The 7,500-nt window shown below is 45.5% G+C and overlaps 1 protein-coding gene across 1 annotated transcript in view; it reads left to right on the forward strand.

Moving 5' to 3' along the window:
- The window catches only part of mapkbp1 (mitogen-activated protein kinase binding protein 1), a gene marked incomplete at both ends in the record, with an annotated part of 43,429 nt that overhangs the window by 22,683 nt on the left and 13,246 nt on the right, over positions 1–7,500 (forward strand). The window lies entirely within an intron of this gene.

Consider the following 7,500-nt stretch of genomic DNA (forward strand, 5'->3'; position numbering starts at 1 on the left):
TAACCAAGCTTGTTACACTGGAGCCCAACGTGGGGCCCCCTTAAAAGAGCACAAATGACCAGCAATGAGCATCACCCAGATCTGCCGACCCAGCCCATTATCGCGCTGGGGCAGATGCTGGGTGCTGTTCAGCCACTTCTGCAAAGGGGCGCAGCGACAGCTAAGGACGCTGTCAATTTACCTAATAGGCAAAGAAAGAGGATGTAGGGCAACCACCCACAGGCTGCCACCCCCCTTAGTCGGAAGGGGGGGCAACCGCCCACCCACTCGGAAGAGAGCAAGGCTGCGGAGGATGTCGTCCACACGCTGAGGCGACGAACGAGCCCTCATAGTGGCTGCATCCGGAGCTAAACCGATGAAGCTTATGCTCTGAGAAGGGCTCAGAGAGCACTTCCCTGTATATGTGAATACTTGTAGGTATAAGGAGTGTCCGAACCGAAGCACCCTGAACCAAAAATAACAGCCTTGGAAGGGCAAATGAAGGATGCCTATTATGAAAATATAATGTCGACCGACGTGAACCAGTCTCCTCTGGAGACAGCCTGAAGGACGCCTGCTGTGCTCAGCATGCGAAATGGCAAGACCTTCAGGAACTTGTTGAGTCTCCTCAGATCTAGAACTTTCCGCCGCCTTTCTTCCTTATGAGGAATTAGGTTGAGTAGAACCCCCCCCCCCCCCCCCCCCCCCGGGCTGTGCACTACCTCGATTGAGCCCTTGGCCAGGAGCACGGCTAACTCCTGGCTCGGGGCTAGGGTCTTTGCCGGGTCCGTGATGGTAGTCATCTTGACCCGGCTGAAGGTTGGGGGCCGGCGTCGGAATTAAAGCTTGTACGGCCATCTGCTGTACAGCCATCTGCTGTAAGAAGGGAGAGAGCCTCTTTTCCTGGTGTCTCTCCCGCATGCGTGCAACTCCCTCAGATATGCCTCAGAGGGAGGAGGTCCCTGCCACAGAAAAGGTGGCAGGGGCGAGAATGTACTGCCAGCGCCCTGCGGATGACAGACCCTTCTGGAGTCGTCGACTGCCCCCTCCGAAGGAGTATGGCCTAAGGAACGAGAACCAGGCCCAGAAGCATGAGAAGGCCGCTCGTCACTGTACTTAGTAAAGAAATTGACGGACGCTGCCAGTGACATAATGTCCTCCTCTGGGACCGGCTCAGCCGCGGATTGATCTGATGCCTCAGTCCTCTCCGCACTAGGGTGGAGGGTCAGGAAAAGCAACTTCATCCAAGCTAGTTCGGCGGGCAGCAGATCCACCCTAGAAGCCAACGTGCCGGATTTAGCCGTCTTGGGGGAGCCCTCTTCACTAGTACAGTAGCTGTGACTATTGGCGTCCTCGCAGTCAGCTACAGCGGGAGCACTGTGCTACTGTGGAGGCCAGTCCTGTGGCGAAAGGACAGGCACAGCCTATCTAGTGGGGGGGGAGCGAGAGCACTCTCTTCACCAGTACAGTAACTGTGATTCCTGGTGTCCTCGCAATCAGCTACAGCGGGAGCACTGTGCTACTGTGGACTCACTGAAAGCCGTCCGCGACGGTGTAGCATCTGGCACCTCCGAACGTTGAAAGCGCACCGTTTCCTCCTAAGCGGTTATAGCTGTCGCAGCCTTTGGAGGGCGAGAGACCCGCAACTCCGACCGGTGGTTACAAGGCTACAAGCGACGAGCTTCTTCTCTACAAGTTTCAGCTTTCAGGGGCGTCGTTAGGCTTGTTTTAGGGGGGCTGAAGCTAGCTCCAAGTAACCTATACCCAAGGAGTTTAGCTCCAAGAAAACTATACCCAAGGAGTTTAGCGCCAAGAAAACTATACCCAAGGAGTTTAGCTCCAAGAAAACTATACCCAAGGAGTTTAGCTCCAAGAAAACTATACCCAAGGAGTTTAGCTCCATGAAAACTATACCCAAGGAGTTTAGCTCCAAGTAAACTATACCCAAGGAGTTTAGCTCCAAGTAAACTATACCCTCGCCTGCTTCCTGCTTACTTACAGTGCAGACGCTTTTCTGCTTGCTCTCGCCTCTGTTTGCATTTTTCTGCTAATACCTTCTGATATTCTTGTTTTTTCTTCTGTGAGAATCTTTGAGCAGCAGCTCCCGGACACTTGAAAACCACTGGGACTCTATTTTTCTATAGATTTGGCTGGCTATTGCCCTAATTCCGCTGGTTTAAAGATAAATTGCTATAGGCTACTTAGCAGCTAAGCTAAAGGCTACTTAGCAGCTAAGCTAAAGCTAAGGAGCAGCAAGATGCCATCTCTCTCCATGGACAACTACTACAAACTCCTGCAGAAGATTGCAGTTTTGGAAACAAAAATCCACCGAATAGAAGTGAACGTGGAGGTAAATGGACTGTGTCAGAATGATACCACTTTACCATAGACTCAAAATCTTGTACAAATGCAAGCTAAGACACAGCTAACTAGCACCACTAGGCCTACCAAGAAACAGGAGGACTGTGTAGCTGTTAACGAAACCTCAAATGGTAGTCCTCCCTGGAACTCTCTCGCTGCAAAGCCGAAGAGGCATTCACACCCTCGGGATGTGGGAGGACGACTAACAGGACGACTAACAGGCAGAGCCCAGCACCCTGAGATCTCAGATGCGACTGGCTGGCCTGCACTACCACGCAGGCAAAATTCCTTCTCAACCCCGATACGCAGCTGGACACAGCAGAAAACAGCTGGGAAAAGTAAAACCAGTAAAGAAACTCCACAACAACCAAGCCTACAACTTAAAAACAGATTCGCTCCACTGTCGCAGGATCCTAAATCTGATGATCTGGATAAGCAGCTATCTTCACAAAGCAGAGTAAGAACCGAACATAAAAGGCCGCAGGAAAAGAGTGGGCCTGAGACTCTGATCGTTGGAGACTATGCTGTAAAAGATGTCCGAACGATGTGCAGCAAGAATACCAAAATACTCTGCTTTCCGAAAGATATGGTGTCTAACATGAGAGATAAAATCCTGGACATCATGGCTGACCATCCCACGGTGAAAAACCTCATTGTGCATACGGGAAGCTGTGATATTGTGAAACAAGAGTCTGAAGTTCTGAAGCGAGACTTTATTGACTTGTTAGACACAGTCAGCTCTGTCAATGCTGAGGTGTTTATCAGTGGCCCTCTTCCACCAGCCAGGAGAGGAGATGAAAGATTCAGCAGGCTGTTTGAACTGAACAGATGGCTGTCAACTGCATGTACTGACCATACAGTACATTTTATCGACAATTTTTACATTCTGGGAGCGTATACATCTTTTTAAGGCAGATGGAGTTTGCCTGAACAAGTCAGGGGTAAAACTCTTCACCTCTAACTTATTTTTCTTCCTGCGTCACTCGTCTGTTCCCACTGCCAAGGACAGGAGACAAGAGGAATCTAAACAAGAGATAACCACACAGCATCGCGGTGGAGACCTCATGGGAAGGAAACCAAGGGAGAGCCAAGAGGAGGAGTCTCCACCCTCATCATCAAGGATTGATATCCCTCTCGGAGAGGACGGGTCTTTACTTCCCTCACCAGCACCTAATTCCAGCCCCCACACTTCATCCAGGTCCCTCTACTCTCTCCCTCCTCCCCATCCTCCCCCCTCATGGAGTTCACTGACCGCATGAACGAGATGGTCATTGCTGGAACCAAATTCACTCCCCTCCGCACTCTCACTTCCCGTGCTGAAATCCCTCCAGCTAGACCTCCGTCACTGGTTCTAAGTGCTTTGACACAAACACCGAAGTTAAAGCGCCGTGCCCCTCCCCCGCCTCCACAACATCTCCACAACCATCCTCTATCTCCCCTACCCGACATTGGTTGATATCTTTTGGGTCCGGACTACAAGGTTTATGACACCACTGATTATCTCCAGGAACAGTCGGGGCCCTGTATGAAGTTAGCCTTCTTAATTCCTGTCCTGACTTATCGAAAAGGAAAGGTGAGGCTGCGAAGAAACATTAGTAAATCTGCAAATTTATCCAATTTAACATTCATTCCTCGTCAGCCTGTCCAAAGAAATAGGGCAAATATAGTTTTAAACAAATTAAACTTAGCTTTATTAAATGTCAGGTCTCTGTCAGGAAAAACATTTTTAATCAATGATTTCATTATTAGGCACAAACTTGATTTTTTGTTTTTAACCGAAACATGGTTAGACCAAGATAACAGTGCAGCTGTTCTTATTGAAGCAACACCTCCCAACTTCAGTTTCATGAGTGAAACGAGCGCATAAGAAAGGAGGTGGAGTTGCTATTTTATATAATGAGTCTCTTCAATGCAAGCAGATGTCTTTTGGTCATTTTACTTCCTTTGAATATGTGGCTCTCAATTCCACGCAAGTTTTATTCCTCAACATTTACAGACCACCTAAATACTGTGCCACCTTCTTTGATGAGTTTACTGAACTGCTGTCTATAATCTGTATTGATTTTGATTGTGTCGTCATTGTTGGTGATTTTAATATCCATGTCCCCAGGACAGAGAGTCTATAGAGCTATGTGGTGTCCTTGATAACTATGATCTGACTCAGCATGTAACAGGTCCCACCCACAATAAGGGGCACACTCTAGACCTAATCATCACCAAAGGTCTGGACATTTCCAAGGTTGCTGTGACGGATGTTGCACTCTCTGATCATTCCTGTGTTTTCTTTGAGAGTGCAATCTCCCTGCACACAAATGTCCAAACCAAGGTTGTGACAAAGCGTTACATCACTGAAAACACCAGTGAACTATTTATTCAGAAGTTCTGCTCCACACCAGGCCTCTCTTGCATCTCAGTCAATGAGCTTGTGGATGGCTTCAATTCTAAAGTTAAAAATGTTATTGACGCCATTGCACCCATTAAGGTGAAGGTTGTCTCGGGTAAGAAAAGATCCCCTTGGAGAAATGCCACACTGGTCAGAATAGAGAAAAGAGAGTGTCGGAAAGCTGAACGCAGGTGGCGAAAAACTAATCTCCAGGTTCACTGTGGTATCTATAAAGAGAGACTTCACAATTATAATTTGGAACTTAGAAATGCAAGACAGGCCTTCTTCTCTGACATCATAACCAAAAACAAAAACAATACACGCGCCTTATTTGCTACCGTGGACAGGCTAACAAACCCTCCGGTGTCGGTAACGGATACGCTCCAATCCACCTGGGCATGCAATCAATTTGCCTCCTATTTGCTGATAAAATTCAGAAAATTAGACAAGCAGTCGGTGGCTCCACACCAACCACAGGATATGTGTTGTCCCCATCTTTAAATAGCATCCATTCAAATATCATGACACAATTTCACTCAATTAACCAAAGAAGCCTAGAAGACATTATACAACATCTGAACACATCCTCCTGCTGCTTGGATATTCTACCAACACACTTTATCAAAAATATTTCACACTGCATGACCGCTGATCTTTTACAAATTGTAAACACATCCCTTCTCTCTGGTGTCTTCCCACAAGCCCTAAAAACTGCAGTTATTAAACCACTTCTAAAGAAGGCTAGTTTAGACCCCGAAATATTGAAAAACTATAGACCAATATCAAACCTCCCATTCTTAAGTAAAATAATGGAAAAAGCGGTTTTTCAACAGCTGAACAACTTCTTGGCCGAAAATAACTGTTTCGATGTCTTCCAGTCCGGCTTTCGTCAGCACCACAGTACTGAAACTGCTCTTGTTAAGGTTTTCAACAACATCCACATAAACACAGACAGTGGCAGAATCTCAGTCTTAGTATTACTGGATCTCAGTGCTGCATTCGACACGGTTGATCATGACATACTACTAGACAGACTGAAAGTCTGGGTAGGACTCTCTGGCGCAGCACTTAACTGGTTTGAATCCTACTTGAAGGACCGACAATACTTTGTGTCGGTAGCTAATTACACATCAGAGCTGACTAGGATGACATGTGGTGTTCCCCAAGGTTCAATTCTGGGGCCTCTTCTGTTCAACATCTACATGCTTCCACTAGCTCAGATTATGAAAAACAACAAAGTGTGTTATCATAATTATACAGATGACACACAACTCTACATAACTATATCACCAGGGGACTATAGTCCCATACAAGGGCTGGCTAAATGCATTGAAGAAATCAATAACTGGATGTGCCAAAATTTTCTTCAATTAAATCAAGATAAAACAGAAGTAATTGTTTTTGGTCCCAAGGACGAACGATTGAAAGTCAGCGCTCAGCTTCAATCACTAATGTTAAAAACCTCAAACCAAGCCAGAAATCTAGGTGTAGTTATGGATTCAGACCTCAACCTGAACAGCCATATCAAGACAATTACAAAATCAGCCTACTACCACCTGAAGAATATATCAAGGGTTAGAGGACTTATGTCTCAACAGGATCTGGAGAAACTTGTCCATGCATTTATCTTCAGTAGACTTGACTACTGTAACGGTGTGTTCACAGGCCTGTCAAACAAAGAATTGACTTTAAAATCCTGCTGCTGGTTTATAAAGCACTGAATGGTTTAGGGCCTAAGTATGTTTGTGATCTGCTGCTACCTTATGAACCATCCCGGCCCCTCAGGTCGTCTGGGACGAGTCTACTTTCTGTTCCAAGAGTCAGAACTAAACATGGAGAAGCAGCGTTCAGCTTTTCTGCTCCACATATCTGGAACAAGGTCCCTGAAAGCTGCAGGTCTGCTGAGACCCTCAGCTCCTTTAAGTCCACATTGAAGACTTTTCTGTTTGCTGCTGCCTTTAACTGAACCAGATTCAATTACTGCATCTCACTACTGCATTTTATGTCTTAAACTGCACTGCAACTTTTATTCAACTTTTATTTTTTAAGTTGCTTTTTCTACTTTTATTTAGTTTTTTGACTGTTTTAATGTTTTCTTAACTGTTTTTAAATCTGCATTATGTTTTGATGCTTTTAATGGTTTTATGTGAAGCACTTTGAATCGCCTTGTTGTTGAAATGTGCTATACAAATAAACTTGTCTTGCCTTACCCAAGGAGTTTAGCTCCAAGTAAATTATACCCAAGGAGTTTAGCTCCAAGTAAACTATACCCAAGGAGTTTAGCTCCAAGTAAACTATACCAAGGAGTACCATCATACAATATTTATCATTCGATAATTAAGATGTACTTGAAATGTTTGTTTTTTTTGTTCATGTTTTTCTTCTTCTATTGAATGGTATATTTGACACTAAAGTAGTTCATCTTTATCTCAGTGATAGTGTCCAAATGAGCATAAGATATCACTGGTTTGTAAAAACTACACAGACAACAAAATAGATGTAAATGTTGATCAAATGTTGAATCAAAATAAAACAAGTAAACAACTCAAAAGTTGACACTGTCCGGTTGTCATAACCCGGCTCTCAGGTCATGACAAATACGGCAAGACAGTTTGAGGACACCAAGAGGTTTATTTACTTACAAAAAGAAAAGGGTTAGGCTGCATGGAGCGTGGCAGTCAGTCACATCAGTAGTGTCCGTGTGCGTGCATGGGTAATGGTGTGTAGGTGTTGTCAGTGCAAACCAAGGCAACCAAAAACCAGTCCGGTATCGCTCC

The sequence above is a fragment of the Taurulus bubalis genome (assembly GCF_910589615.1).
Source record: "Taurulus bubalis genome assembly, chromosome: 1".
NCBI lineage: Eukaryota > Metazoa > Chordata > Actinopteri > Perciformes > Cottidae > Taurulus > Taurulus bubalis.